Here is a 15,866-nt window from a genome sequence, read left to right as displayed (position 1 = left end):
GCAAAAAGCAAAAATCAACACAACACTTAAAACACCATGCCTACTGTGAAGTGTGGTGGTGGTAGCATTATATTGTGGGGGTGTTTCTCTTCAGCAGGGCCTGGTCAGAACTGATGGGAAAATGGACGCTGCTATGCACATCCAAATTCTTGAGGATAACCTGTAGCTCTTTACTAGACAGCTGAAGCTGGGCAGGTGATTCACCTTCCAGCACAACAATGACCATAAACACAGCCTGCAAACCAACAGTCGGACCCCTGGCCTGAATCGACAGGAAATCTGAGAATGGACTTGAACAGAGCAGCCCATCACTGCTCACCACGAAATCTGACTGACCTCACACAATTCTGCAAGGAAGAATGAACAAATATTGCAAAATGTAGATGCACAAAGCTGGTACAGACATCCAAATATACCGATGGCTGTAATTAAAGCAGAAGGGTACTCTATTGAGTATTAAATCAGGAAACTCATCACTTTTACAGGCCTGTTTTTCTCTTTTCAGAATTTTTGTTACTTGAGTGTTGTAAGGCAAAATGTGTAAAGAAAGTCGAAAAAGACGCCTGTAATGAGTTTTGATGTTAGACTGTAAGATGGAACAAAGAACGAAGGGACTATTTAAATGGTGAATGATGATGTTGCACTGTGACAAGGCCGAAAAACTTGTTATAGTCATGAAAGCCACTTATATCATATGTACATTTATTCATTATTTTATTTTCATTTATTTATTTTACTGGGGGCATCAATCTGGGAACTGATGCCCAATTCATCAGCTGTAGTTGATGAGAAGGTGATGTGTAGCAGTAACCTATGAAATTTATATGTCTTTTTTGTGTTGTCTCTATGCTGTATGCATCTTTCGGCTGTGTGCCTCTGATAGGTTATCTGACAGCCTACAGTATGAAGGTGAATAAAGGTTTCTTTCCTTCAGTACTGTGTGTAGGTTTCATGTTTTGATAGTGTGGTTAATCCATTACAATTTTGTTCCGTTGCTTTGTGAATCCCCTTCTCTAAATAGCCTCCCATGAGGATATTATTAATACTTGGGGTATTTTAAAAGAATGAAAAAACAACGGCTTCTAATCTCGCAGTTAATCTGCAGGTACATAACCTGTTTTAAAAAATGGTAATGCTTTACTTGAGGGTGCATGATTACTCTTACTAAATGTATTAATTAACCAGGAACTAAGTGTTAGTTATGTACTGATGCTGTGTTTGTTCATCATTAATCAATCATGATGGCTCATGTATTTCATGCAGGAACTGTGTTAGTTCATGATTTGTTCTTGAGTAGTAACTGAGTAACTAAGTTACTTGTGCCCCTTAAAGTGTTGCCTAAAGAAAAAATCAATTCCTGCTGATATCAAAGAAGCTTGTTTTGTGCAAGTACATCACTTCAATTAAAAAAGGTAAAACAGAAGCTTAACATCAAAAGAAAACCACACAATTCTGTGATTGAGTGTCACATAATGCAAGCAACAGCTTTTGCTTCGAGCTCAATGTAGCTAATGTGACCACAGTTCAACGTTCACCACCCTTAAGCCCCGAGAATCTGCGTGTGACAGAAAGCCACCTGCTGATGGTCGAGCTCTGTCATGCTTTGGCATTCTAGGGATTCTGGTGGGTGGGGGATTTCTATGCACAAGCAAATATCCAAATTTATTGCTCATAAATATCACAGCCCGCCCCCACAACCCGACCCCATTGTTAATTCTTATTGTTAAGTACCACTATGATGTGAAACAAGGTTAAAGTTACTTGATTTCAACTGGCAATAAATACAGGTTTGCCTGCTTTAGGAAAACATTAAAGGTTGTTAAGAAGTACTTATTTAATTTTCTTTTGTAAGTTATTCTTCTTTATTAAGAGTGAATAAAACAGGTTTATGTTAAAGAAATATTTGCATGCCACTGCATTCTCTGCCACTTATCTGGGATGGGGTTGCGGGGTTGCAGTCTAAGCAGAGATTCCCAGACTTCCCTTTCACTCTCCACCTCCTCCGGGGGAATCCCAAGGCGTTCCCAGGCCAGCCGAGAGACCAGCGTGCCCTTGGTCTGCGCCATGGTCTCCTCGCAGTTGGACATGTCTGATTCACCTGCCCAGGGGGTGTCCAGGAGGCATCCTGGATAGATGCCCACACCTCCTTGGCTGGCTCCTTTTGATGCAGAGGAGCAGAGACTGTGCTTTCAGCTCCTCCCAATTTTTTTCTTTTTTTTTCCCCAAGTCCAGAAAACACACACAGATTGGTTGGGCAAACTGCCATGAACAGTTCAGTATCCTTGTGAGGGTAAAGAGCGGGTCCAATGTTCCACAGCTAGGACAAGATCCACACTGCTGCTCTGGATCTGAGGTTCATCCAACAGCGGACCCTCCTGTCCAGTACCCAGACATGGACCCTCCCAGGGAGGCTGAAGAGTGTGATCCCCCTGAATCTGGAACACATCCTCCAGTCCCCTTCCTTAAAGATTGGGACCACCACCCCAGTCTGCCAATCCAAAGGTACTGTCCCCAATCTCCATGCACTGTTGAAGAGGCATGTCAGCATTTGGACTCCAGCCTCCCTCAGAATGCAAGAAAAGTTCTGTTGGAGTTGCAAGTTTTAAATCACGCAGACAGAAGCCCTGGTCAGATTCTCCCAGCACACCCTCACTATGCGTTCGGGTCTAGTAGGTCTATCTAGCATTTTCCCCACCATCAATCAAACTCACCACTAGGTGGTGATCAGTTGACAGCTCAGCCCCTCTCTTCACCAGAGTGTCCAAGTCATACAGTGGCAGATCTGACGATATGATTACAAAATTGATCATTGATCACACTTATGAACACTTTTGATCACACTTGAACATGTTGTTTGTTACGGATAAACTGTGATTCGCTCAGATGTCCAAAGACAAAGCACCACTCAGTTTCTGATAGGGAATTTCATTTAATTTCTCCTAATTCTAAAATTATTATTTAGTATTAATCTTTACTTTCTTAAATACCTAATTACTTATTTATGGAATGTATTCAGCATGTTTTATCAACAAAACACCCACCTAACGTACATGAACCAAATCCTGGACTGTTAGAGTTCCAGTCAGGGGGCTTGTTGGTCTGTTTGCAGACCAACAATATGACCAGAATATGGTGATTTGTATGCTAATAGACTGGACTGTTCTGTATGAAAGGCAAAGTAGACATTATGAAATTTAGTTAGCTACCACACTGCCACCTAGGGGCGGCAGAGTGAAGCATGGGTTAGCACTGTTGCCTCACACCTGTGGGACCAGGTTGCGAGTTCGCGTCTCCACCATGCCTCCATGTGTGTGGAGTTTACATGTTCTCCCCATGTCGACATGGGGTTTCCTCCATAGTCCCCCCCCCAACGTTCCAAAAAGCACACTAAGGTTAACTGGAGTTACCAAATTGCCCGTTAGATATGCATGTGTGAGTAAATGGTGTGTGAGAGCACCCTGTCGTCGCCCCATACTGAGTTGTTCCCTGGCTTGTTCCTTGTACCTATAGCCTCTGGGAGAAGCTCCAGGTCCCCAAGACCCTGAACCGGGCCAGTAGTTACAGAAAATGGATGGACGATACTCCTATCTAACTCAGCTGTCGCTCCATTAAGATCCAGTATCTATGTGGAACACTTATGGAGTCCATATGCCAGCAAATCAAAGCTGCTCTGAGGAAAAATGGAGGCGCAACCCAATATATAATGTCAGCCCTAATGTTTGGTCAATATCAATGAAAAGCAGGTTGTCACCTCAGTAAGAAAACAGTCTAAGGCTGAATGCCTGTATATGACTGAGATTCTCCAAAGGAGAGTTGTTGTCATAATGTTTTGCATAATATTTTTCCTAGGGGTGAAAGTGAGACTGTAAGGGACACGTGAACAAAGGAAAAAGTATTCTGAGAGAATCTGACTAACATTTCCTATAACCGGATGAGCTTGTTGAATTTAATGAAAACTACAGAAGTTTCTAAAAGGTTTACACATTATATTTGCACATTATAATGTCAAGAATTTGTGAGTTGCTGCATTAGCTAGTTTGCTTAGGTTCTGGAGTCTAAATACAAATCAGCCCTTTCTACGTCTTTCAGCCAAGTTTGTGAACTTTTCAGACTGATTGGGGTGGCAGCTACATTCCATGGACAGGTTGCTTATCAAAATGACAAATGAAGCAGCATTTGCGGTGGAGTCATGGAAGGATACAGACATTATAGTTCAGATAAATGTTTGCTGTTGGGTATCAAATATTAATAATGTTAAATTAATGAAACTAAAGTATTGATCTTAATGAAGGATTATACAGTGAGATACATCAAAATTACAGACCTGTTCTCATTTATGCTTTTGAATGAATTTGTCACAAAGATGTTTACTAGTGTTGATGAGTTTTAACACTATTCTTCAAACTCATAATGCATAACTAGACTTACTAGTAAAACAGGCAGAATAACAGGGGGCCTTATGTGCTCATGATATAAAAATAAACAATGACAAGCTCCACCACAAAGGGACGCTGAAAACTGCTAAGTGTCTGACGTTTCAGGCCCTTTTCACTTACTCCAGGTATATCTTTAAAGCTGCAGCTGATTTCCTTCTGGTTCATGAACTTCATGTCAGTGTTTCTCAAACCAGTCCTCGCGGACCCCTAGATGGTCCACATTTTTGCTCCCTCCTAGCTCGTACTAGTGAACAAAAATGTGAACTGTCTGACAGGGAGCTCGTAGGGAGCAAAAATGTGGATGGGCAAAAGTAGTGGTAGTGGTAATTACAGGAAATGGCCACAAGAGCCAAACTCATTGCCGACACACAGGTCTATAATTAAGCACACAGCCAGGCAATCTCCAGCGTCAAACAATGGCAGCAGAACGGGTGGTCATACTGAATTAGTCAACCTATTACTGACACGGGACACCATTGGACACCTTTCCAACAAGTCGACTCTCCACATTTCCGTCAAGAGCTGCCCCAGTCGGCCGCACGAAAGTTAATTGTGAAATGGAAATATCTGGGAGCAGATTCGGCGGCAAAGTTACCCGACCTGAATGGCAGCAAATCCCACCAGCAGTGTTCCAGCATCTAATGGAAAGCAGGTTATATTCTCTGGTAAAGACGACAGCTGTGCTTTCACTATCCGTATCGCTTGAAGACTCACCAGTAACACTTTTTCTTGATGGGGCATGAGTAACATGGCATTATGCTATTACTTATATATTAATTAGGCCCAGACTAAGTATTAGTTACATATTGATCTCATGTTAATGAATCATATCTTCTTTCATCTCAGGCAGTTATTAAATTTGTTACTATATTTGTTAGTTCTGTAAGCCTTTGTGAACCTTTGTAGGAACTGTTGAAAGAGCAAATCAAATCAAATTAACAACAGAAGAAATACTGATCTCATATTTGTTCACCATTAAGGAATCATGATGCAACTTTTATCAGGTACTGTATTTGTGCATCTGTATTTTGAGCAGTTATTTTATTTACTGTATTTTAAGCAGTTACTGTATTTAAGCATCTTTTATCTCAGGTGGACTATATTTGTTCGTGATTTGTTAATGATTTGTACTTCAGTAGTTACTGAGTTATTTCTTTGTATTTGTGCCCCGTCAAGTAAAGTGTTACTGACACAGGATACAGGAAGCACGACCCACAGGATATTCATCAACTTCTGTACATGCACAATACGCAACATACAATCCTGCTGTTTTATTCACTGGCACTGTAGGCTCCAAAAACAGCCCAGTTCTTCACTGGATGTTCACTCCCACACACATGACTTTTGCAACAGTAAAGAAGTGGTGAGAGACGGGATCATGACCCAACACACACCATGGACTTTTTTTCTCTGAAGCAACTAATCTGATGACCAGATGTGCTAATATAATAGGCTAATCTATCTATCTTTCATTGTTTGTTTTTTTTTATAGCACCGTAGCAAAGCATTTGGTACATTGACACCAGACACCCCACCAATGAACACAGAACTATAGCTTGATTGCATATCTATGGTTCTCTATCAATACTTGAAATCTGGTCCATCTACCTCAGACCAACCACTGATTAAACTGTGTTTCATTGTTTTATTGTTTCGCACGACACCTTGCATTTCACTGCTGTTTTTATAGATGCATAGTTCAGGTCCAGAAAGCACAAATCCAGGTCAAGATTTTGTTTGAGTCCTCTGTGACTGTGACTCTGGCTGTGTCTGAATTCAGGTGCTGCATCCTTTTAAGGTTGCATTTGAAGACAGAATTGTCACAGCGACATGACAAGGCTGTCCCATTTCAAAGGCTCCTTCACACGCAGCCTGGACATGTGTTATACTTTTGCCCAGATCTCAAGATTCATTGAGCAAACTTTCGAAGGATGCAGCCTACTACGGCTTCACAGACCACACTGTTCATAAGACACAGCCTCCTAAGGCTTCATAGACCACATCCTTCGAAGGACAAACTGTCATTTGTGTTATATGAAGTGCAGTGACCAAACATTTCTTTGTCACTATGTAATTGTGGACAGTGAAATGGGCATTAAAAATCTAACCGAACTGAATGGGTGGCACAGTGATGTAGTGGTTGGCATGGTTACTCCACGCCTCTTGAGACCAAGGTTCTCTGTCCTGGCTTATGTGTGTGGAGTTTGCATGTTCTCCCATGTCGCTGTGGGCTTTCATTCCCTTCCTCCCCCCAGACCTCACAGTCTAAAACATGGTAAAGTGAACTGGATTTGCCAAACTGTCTGTTGGTGCGAGTGCCCAGACATTAGTGTTTCATTAAACCCGTCTGATTTATTTAGGCCTTTCCAGTTTTTCTTTGCTTTTGTTTTGCTGCTGGTATTTATTACTATGCTGGTGCTTGTTTTCCTGCTTGTCACCGAAGTCTCATACTGCCTTCTGCAGCCTTTAACACATTCTAACATAAGTAGATGCATCTGTGTGTGTCTGTCACAACTTGCGTATTCACTTCACTGCAACATCTTTCAGCTCAAAATTAAGCATGCACTAATAGGCAGCTCTTTTGCAGTTACCTTCCCCAGTGGCACAATTAAGTTCTAGCGGAAAAGCAGCTGCAAAAACACATGCAATATTTATTATAAGTCACGTGATCAATTTGAGATGGAGGCTGTGAGAAACTCGGTGGTGTTTTAGAAACTCCGGATGTGAAGTACATTTTTGACCTGCTGATTTTTAACGTATGATTTAAATACAGAACAAAAGCAGAATGAAGCTCATCTTCTCTCTTCTTATACGTGACACCGAACTCCGAAACACTTTGCTTGCATTAGAATCCTCCTAAGCAAGATGATGATTTCACATTGTTCAGACATCGTTCAGCGAGATTGCCAAAGGATTTTGACCAACACTGGTTTCTTGGGCAGGGATCCAAATCCATGCCTCTCTAGTCCAGAGGACAATGGTTAATCTATTATTCCTAGACAGCTTAGATCTGCAGGTGACACGTGGCTTTCTGTCCACCCACATCAGTTTGGCCATGTCACAGGCCAAAGCTCTGCAAGCACATGGACACCTTAAGCTTTTCATGATACACAACTACTCCCGCTCAGGATCGTTAACCAGAACCCACACAGTAATAACAAGTGCTTTGGGGACGTCCCATTGGACTAAAGCTAGGCACAGAGATGTTTCATAAGCCCAGAGGTGAAGGGAGGCGTTTCTCCGAGTGAAAGCCCGGGAAGCCAAGCTGTAGGACTGCACAAAGGAGAGAACACCTGTCCTCTCTTTGTAATCCCTAACTGACTCTGGTTTCATATATCCAGGCCAGTCACTGGGATTGATTGTTTAGTTTTAGAGCAGTGAAGAAGGCGACATATGTCGGTAAATAAAAACTGTAAGAATCAATGAATAGATATGAACAGAACACAAAGCATGGTGCAGATTAATGAAATTATTGTCCCCCGCAGATAAAAACAATACTGATATATTTGTATATAAATTAAATACCAATATACACTGAGTATGGCATTTGGTATACTTTATTGGTGTTTTTGTTGGCATCTGATTTTATTTCTGTGGTAGTGGTGACTCGGGCATAACTCTGAATATTGGAACATACTGTACGGTATGTGCATACAGACCCTTCATTCTTGTGTTTTATAGAGACGTATGACTTTTACACAGACGCAGAACAGAAGAATCAAGGGGGCTTCACAAGAAAAAAACAAAACAACTCTTTATATTTCCTAATAGTTCAGCTATTCTTACCTTAATTTCACTTAATTTCACGCCATAAATTGCACCGTTAAATTAATGATGCACGGCGTTTATGCTTTCAAAATTTAACAAGGGTTTTTCTTTTTAATCTATGACACTTTTGTCCATATTGCATAAAATATTTTGCCTTTGTTTAGAGAAATGTTGTGCCAGCCTATTTCTGTATATGTATATAAACAATTCAGACACTGAAACAGTTCACCATGACAACAGTGTTAGGTCAAAACTGTTGCCCGTGGTAACTGTCAATGCTGGTTGAATGGTTATCCAGCAGGGGGCACTAGCAGAAGCATCTCACATTGCCTGAGTTAGGAAACAGTTTTTTGGATTTGGCAGATGTGTTATACCAGTGTAGAGAAGCACGCCCACTGAAGAATCCTTCAGACCTGTTGGAGAAATTCATCTCTGTGGATTTCTGGCATTTAGTTTTATTAATTTTATCCGATATCTGTTTCTGTTCCAGATTTCATGACATGGAAGTCCTCTTAAAACGTGAAAATAGACCCCTTTTAAAATAGACAGTAATGACAGGAAGCTTTGTAAAAACACAGCGTGCCCCTCTTTGGAATTCAAGTTCACGTGCATCCCGCTTCGCTTGTGTCAGTGTTTACACTGTGGCACAATGACACAGCAATTTTTAATACACTGCTTTTTGTTGCTGGCTTTGTTGTCATTGCCCTGTTCAAGCTGAGGTTACCTTGGATAGAGAACAACTGTGCCTAACAAAAGCCCCTAATTACCACTCCTCAATGAGGGATAAACAAGACATTCGGTTTTGTTCGTCTTGGTTTTGTCAAATAAAAGGAAACTTCAGATGCTATTTGCCCAGCTGCAGAAACCACAGGGACATAAGGGATGTAATTCACAGAGACTATGGTAGTATCCACAGAAAATGGCTGCCAGCTTCTGTTTGGGCCTGATCATCAGCAGACGGAGAGGTGGTTACAAACCTGATTATCAGGTACAAAGATTTCATGATAACACCTTTAATATGTTTACTGCTGCATACATTTGTAAGGTTTATAACTTGAAACACATTGTCATGAACCTGTAAAACTTCATCCTGTCATAGTAGGTCATTTTTTAAGGTTCTGAACCCTAATTAACGTCATCTATGGCATTCTCTTGATATCCCTTGCCAGGGAGGGCAATGGAGTACTTGGAAGAAACTCAGACGAACATGGGAAAGATATGCAGCATGCAGACGTGGGATCAGAGACGTGCCCAGTAACAGCCCAGTGCTAAACCATGAAAGAGAAATGGACCATGTCCCAGGCAAACTGGTATATGTAAGTTCTGGTATACGAACAGAATATGCTGTCTTTGCCTTTTAGGGTGCTTTCTCGGCTCCTGGCAAAAAAGGAAACAAAATCCTTGCAACAACGTAAACAACTGCTGGTTGCCATGCACACAGTGGCCTTGGCAACAGTTGCCGGTTGTGCATTGATTTGTAAAATTGTTTACTGCATCAGGCGTGTCACGGAGAGCTGTAAACATGCACCCACTCAGCATTCATTTAAAGGAGTTCATCCATTCCTGTTATTATTGCAGTTCTAACTTTGATTGTGGGGTGTTGTATTAGCAGCATTGGTCAGAAAAACAAATGTAACCAGTACTGGATATACAGCTGAAAGAAGGATGGATGGATGGATGGATGGATGGATGGATAGGTGGATGGCAATCTGTAACCTTTTAGACATCTTATTTGTAAAACGTATATAATGTCACTACTTAACAGGGAATGGTGTGGAGGTTTTAGGGAGGGTGACACGTTCTTCTAACTTACCTGTCACACCATACAGTTTCCCAAAACATTCCCCCTTCCTTCCTCCAAAAACCTCTCCTCAGTATCTATTTGTTGTAATAAAAGAACTAGGTTTTTCGCAGTCATTTGTTGAAAAGTATATGGATTTTTGTTTCAAAATGGGGTTTACGGTACATATTTATAATGACAAGAAAAGTCATTGAAATGGTTAAATCTTATCAGTTTTCCAGTTTGCTTATTCAGAACCAGGACGGCCATCGTGGCACACTGAATGGTAAGGCCTCGGTCCTTCGGTGGAAAAACGCGGAGATCTGCTGTGTTGGTAGTGAATCTTCCTTTCCTCTGGAAAAGGAAAGATCTGCTTTTGGTCTCTGTTTTATTTTTATGGAACAGGTAGGACCTTATAATGTAGTGTGTGGCTACATAACTAAAAACTGCCTCCTCTGTAAAAGCCAGCAATATCTCTAAGCAAAATAAGTTATAAATATATTTTTTCTTGACCCATGGATGTTTCCTTCCCCCATGTGACATTCAATTACGTAACATCTCCTTAATCAAAGGATCCACCTCTGCACGGCTGATGATTACCCATAATCTTTATCTCGTCTGCCCACCACCCCCCAACAAAGAACCAAGTACATTAGGCCGGTTTTTCCACCAGATCCCAGCCACCTATTACACTAACAATGGAAACAAAAAGTTTTTCAATTTTGCAAGAGCGCAGATAGAAAAAAAAAATGGTGTTATAGATTTAAAGATACTGTGATTCAAAAGTTCTCTTATGACGTGTTCTCCGTCCAGCCTGATAACCTTTCATGCAGGCGTTCATTACGCTAATGACAACAAATCTCTGTTGCTGTTTGGGCTGGTGCTCATACATAAAAACAGTCTCCAGCAGGACTTAGCCGGTGTTGTCCTTCCCTGTCTCTGCTGCTCCCGGCTGCTGTGATGTGTTAAATAGCCTCAGGTCCAACCCCCTCATGATGATCACGGCTGCGCAAAAATTACAGTCATTGCATTACAAAATTTAGAAAGTTTATGTAAAGTTTGAGTTTCTGTGTATATATATTTGCATTTGTCTCAGGAAGAATTGAGAACTGAGGCTTCTAAAAAACATTTTATTAGATGTGTTTGCTGTGTATTTAACGCTGGTTTACACCAGATAGTGACTGTCAGTGTCTCAGCTATTGTGCAGTTTTAAAGCCTCACTTCTGTCATTAATAATCTGGATGTGTCTATTACATGTGTGTGATTATCATTATATTTATCATTATGCATATTTATCTAGGCACGTTTACAACTTATCCTAGGTCCTTATATATTAAATAAATAAACAATCCAATAAAAATAACGAAACAATTAATCAATACCGATAAAATTTTATTTCCTTATTTCAGTTTGGTGTTTTTTATGACACTTTCCATTTGGACTTTCATAGCAGTTACTGGAGCTTTAAAAAAACATATATGACTTTTATGCCTTTTACCCAAATCATATAAGCTCTTTATGTGACACAACCCATATTAAATGTATGTCATTAGTCATATACCGTATCTCTTTTATTCGTATAAAATGCAAATCAGATTTCCCTACAGTACATGTTAAATGAATGTTTTGTCAGTTTTAGTTTTTGTGCATAATTCTTTGAATGAACTCAGCTGAATCATGGACAGAATTTCTACACAACTAGCATGACTATTGTGAAAAGGAAACATCCTTTTTCTGTTGATGCTTCCACTTTGGGTTCTGAGAACATAACATGAATTTTATGAGTTTTCACATCCAGGATCCTGGTCTCATGTGCAGCTGACCCTGAACATCCACGTTCTGTGTTTTCATTCTGTCGCCTGTATAACTTATTACTACACTAGTGCATATCAAATCTGATACAGTGTTCCTGTACCTGTAGATGTTTCAAGAGAGAAATGCGTATGAAGGGTAACCTGCTCTAGAAAGCTTCTTTTGGTGTAACCTGAAAAAAAAGAAAAGGCAGCCCCCCCCCCCCCCCCCCCCCTCGGGCAGTGCATTTGCTCAGCAGATATTGTTCCGCATCTGTGTGTATTCTGTGCATGTATGACCTGCAGACTGTTTGTGTTCCACGCTTTATTACCGGCCTCTACGTGCCAGCAAGCCTAGTCAGGCCCCTGCCCCACCGAATAATGTTCCTTTGAGAAGGAGGGTCATATAACTCCTGACAAATACAGCGATGACCTTTGAGCATAGAAACGGCAGTATAAAAATTCTCTGTATTGCAAATTGCTTTGAAAGAATTACTAGAGCACACAATCACACACAACAACTCACTGTCAATAGTCATAGAAAATCTACAGCAACAGAAATGCAAAACTCTTTTAAGACTATTTCCTTTAAATGAGTAATATTTTGCCATTTATAGGCAGAACACTCAAGTTGCATATTTTATGAAAACTGAGGCTCTGTTTAACAGTCTGACAAAATACCTTAGTTGAACTACGCATGGTTTGGAAGAAAACGTTATTATTTATCTATCTGTTACAGCTAACTGGAGAGTTAAAAATGCTTTTACAATACAATACTCCAAGAGTTGTCTCTAGGCACATGTATTTCATACCGTTTACCATGCCTCCCATACAGATAACGACTGTTTCCGAGCAACCGCCATACTTCCTGTCCAACAGCACAATGGCGGTAAAGTTGGCTCCCTCCCACCCGCAGCCAGCAGCAATCCAGTTGGGTGGGACTGCCAGGTGAACCGGTTCCCGGGCCGGACTTGCACTGTGACGTCACATGTCACATGCTAGGATGATGTCCTTCAGCCTACCCGCACTCCCACCTGCTTTGCACACTTCTTCCGTGTGGTTACTGCAGCATGGCAGTTCAGCCGCAAATAGCGAAACCACTGTAGTGTAATAGCCACCTTAACATGAATTCTCCAGTAAATATAACCTAATGCAACTTTCTTTGCGTACGTTGACCATTTATTTGGAATGTAACTAATGTAATAACTGAATACACTGCTCAAACAACCTCTCTCTCACACGCTGTATTTTCTGATTTCTAATTACATGTTCATATTTCACAATTCTAACCCCCGGATGTCTAAACTACGTTATTTGGTAATACTATAGGTACTGTTGAGGAACTTCCTTGACTCATAATTATTCAATGAAATTAAGTTTTTTTTTTTTTTTAATTTGATGAATAAAATAAAATTATAGGCAGGCTGTTTGGGCTGTTGGTGTGACTGATGAAACATTTAGGCGTGTCTTTTATATTATCATTACTATGCATGTCTGACCAGGACTACAATGTCCGCACGTTGGTGCCAGCTCTTCATTCCTTGTGTTTATGTGGAGCTCAAGACCAGACGATCTATATGTCAGCCTTCATACTGTGGGATCATAGTGATGGTTTTTCTTTGTCATATCGAATCATAATATAACCATTAAGTCCATTGTTTGTGGGTTCAGATATTGATTTATGTACTAAATCTATGCTAACATGACAGTTCGATTCTGTAGGCCAATATACAAGATATTTGATACAATTGGTACTATTTCATGAGTATTAAATTAGTATTTCAGAACAGAGAGACGTCTCTGCTCTCATCACATGAGAGGAAAATGATTTTGAGTTCAGCGAGAGTAGGCTAACGTTGCAGCTACTGATTGGGGCTGCTTTGTGCTGAAACACAATGAGGTTTTGGTGGCAGAGGGGGACCTGGGGGTAAATGGGGGGCATTTAAAAGGAAGCACTGTTTCTGAGTAACTAAATCTTCAGCCAGCCAAATACAGACATCCATTGCTCACACACTATGGTGCTACGTGTTCATAGGAAGCAGCTAAAGACTGAAATGGTGGCTTTGTGTGATTCTTCACCTTTCTATACATGTATCTGGTATAACAAATATTTTAATTGAGTTCAATTCCCTATTTTACCTGTGGAATTCGTGATTATGCATTTTCCAAAGTAACAGAAATGACGAACAAGTCCATTTAAATAATTCCAGTCCAAAGCAATGTTTTACTAGTCTGCAATGTCATTTTATTGAAAACAATATCGCATACAATTAAAATCATGTATGATCATTAATTTAATTATTAGTACCATAGAGGTTTTTTGGTTGTACTCACATGGAAAAAAATTGTTATAATGTATTCCAAAATATAAATGCTCAGTTTGAAAATACCTTTTTTTTTATTCTGATTTTGCTTAACACCAAAGAAACACAGAACAGACAGACACACATCTTAATAATGTTTTTATTGTTTGCAAGTATCAGCAGCATTACAATGACAAACTGATCACACTAAAATGACTCCTCGTGTACAAAATCTACAGGTGCAATGTAAGGTGTTAACATTTGCGGTAATTATGAGATAATACACAAAACCAGATTGTTAAAAAAAGACAGACAACGGTTAGATGTAAAGATGAGAGAAATGCAGAAATAATACTGACTGCAAAATGACACTAAGTAGATATGAAGGTAATAGTAATTTAAACTAGATCTAATGCTGATTGATGCCACATGGGAAGAGAAGGTTACTCTTTTTTCCTTCATAAATTCAGATTGAGAGATGACTTACAAGCATAAAATCATGTTCCAGTGGAGAGCAAACTTTGGTACCAGGTGCATGGGAAGGGCTGCATAGACCACAACACTCTCCAGCACAAGGTTCCTAGTTTACACATCGTCTGCACATTACAGTCATAGAGGGAAACAAATTACTCCTGCCAGTTTACTCATCTCCTGATTACCTGCTGGTTCTACAGCAAGAAGAAGGCCCGGTTCTAAGGCAAGAAGAAGGCCCAGACAGACACAGTGGAGAGGGTATGCCTTGCAATGGACGGCATTACCAGACAGTATTAGACACAGATAACTAGATCTAACCTTGTCTGGTAAGACGCCAATCGATAGGCTTGGCCACAGCTGATTCTCTGACATTTGGCCTAGACCCTGAAGTCAGACATGGAAAGAGACAAAGGAACAAACCTATAAACTGGTTACATTGTTTTAAATTCCACATCATTTAATTCAGCAAAAGGTTAATGTAATAAAAACTGATACATTCAAAGTAAGAATGGCCAAGAATTAAGCAGGAAAAAATGGTGAGAAAAAATAGGCATGCAATGTGGCTATCAGTCACATGGGCGACATAAATGTAACAATAAAACGAAAATGATACAAATACTGTTTGTAACAGACATAGCAATTCCATCCTCCTTAGAACCTTCTAGATCCTCTAATAAAAGCTTGTGATGTCATTGCTGGTGGGCGAGCATGCTTCATGAAAGGGAAGAAAAAGGCCGATTTGTATGATCTTATAAAATGTTTAATGACAAACGTTGCCGGTTCAGCAAACAAAGGCGTGACTCACTATTTGATGGGGAAGTCTAAAGTCCAGTAGAACTTATTAAGAAAGTCCTGCCTTTAACAAACATCCCAATGTAAACAGTGCTGGCACTTACTGTCCTTGGGGCTCTATGTCATTTACAAGTATCACTGGCTTGATTTTGAACAAGATCTGGCTAAAGGACAAAGGTGACATAGACTAATAATAATAATAATAATAATAATAATAATAATAATAATAAAATAAATTCCTGACAAAATAAGACATTTATATTTTTCTACCAATGGCGTAATTTTTGTACTGTATTCCTGGTTTTATTAGTGCTCACAATATGATTACAATATGTGATTGTAAATACTGTTATTATACAGAAATTGAAGTGGTGTTCATTACCTGTTTAAGTAATTATATATACTGTATATATCTTTTTTTCCTGACATTACTAGGTTACTGGTTAGAAGGGTTGTAAGTGTATTTCTATCTAGCTTCAGATATTGTGAAAAATTACATGACCACTAAATTTGCATCCATCCA

At 40.0% G+C, this 15,866-nt stretch overlaps 1 long non-coding RNA gene across 2 annotated transcripts; it reads left to right on the top strand.

Moving 5' to 3' along the window:
* Nucleotides 1-4,860: 4,860 nt before the first annotated feature.
* Nucleotides 4,861-14,074, top strand: LOC125747611 (uncharacterized). Of its 2 annotated transcripts, none has more exons than XR_007399343.1 (3): nt 4,861-5,101; nt 9,374-9,520; nt 12,610-14,074. It is a non-coding gene; the product is annotated as an uncharacterized LOC125747611 (long non-coding RNA). The 2 variants fall into 2 exon arrangements; XR_007399342.1 differs by lacking the exon at nt 4,861-5,101 and adding an exon at nt 8,996-9,192.
* The last annotated feature ends 1,792 nt before the right edge of the window (nt 14,075-15,866 follow it).

This window comes from Brienomyrus brachyistius, chromosome 8, assembly GCF_023856365.1.
Source record: "Brienomyrus brachyistius isolate T26 chromosome 8, BBRACH_0.4, whole genome shotgun sequence".
Lineage (NCBI taxonomy): Eukaryota > Metazoa > Chordata > Actinopteri > Osteoglossiformes > Mormyridae > Brienomyrus > Brienomyrus brachyistius.
The sequence above is the reverse complement of the archived record's forward strand: the minus strand, read 5'-3'. Positions and strand labels throughout refer to the sequence as shown.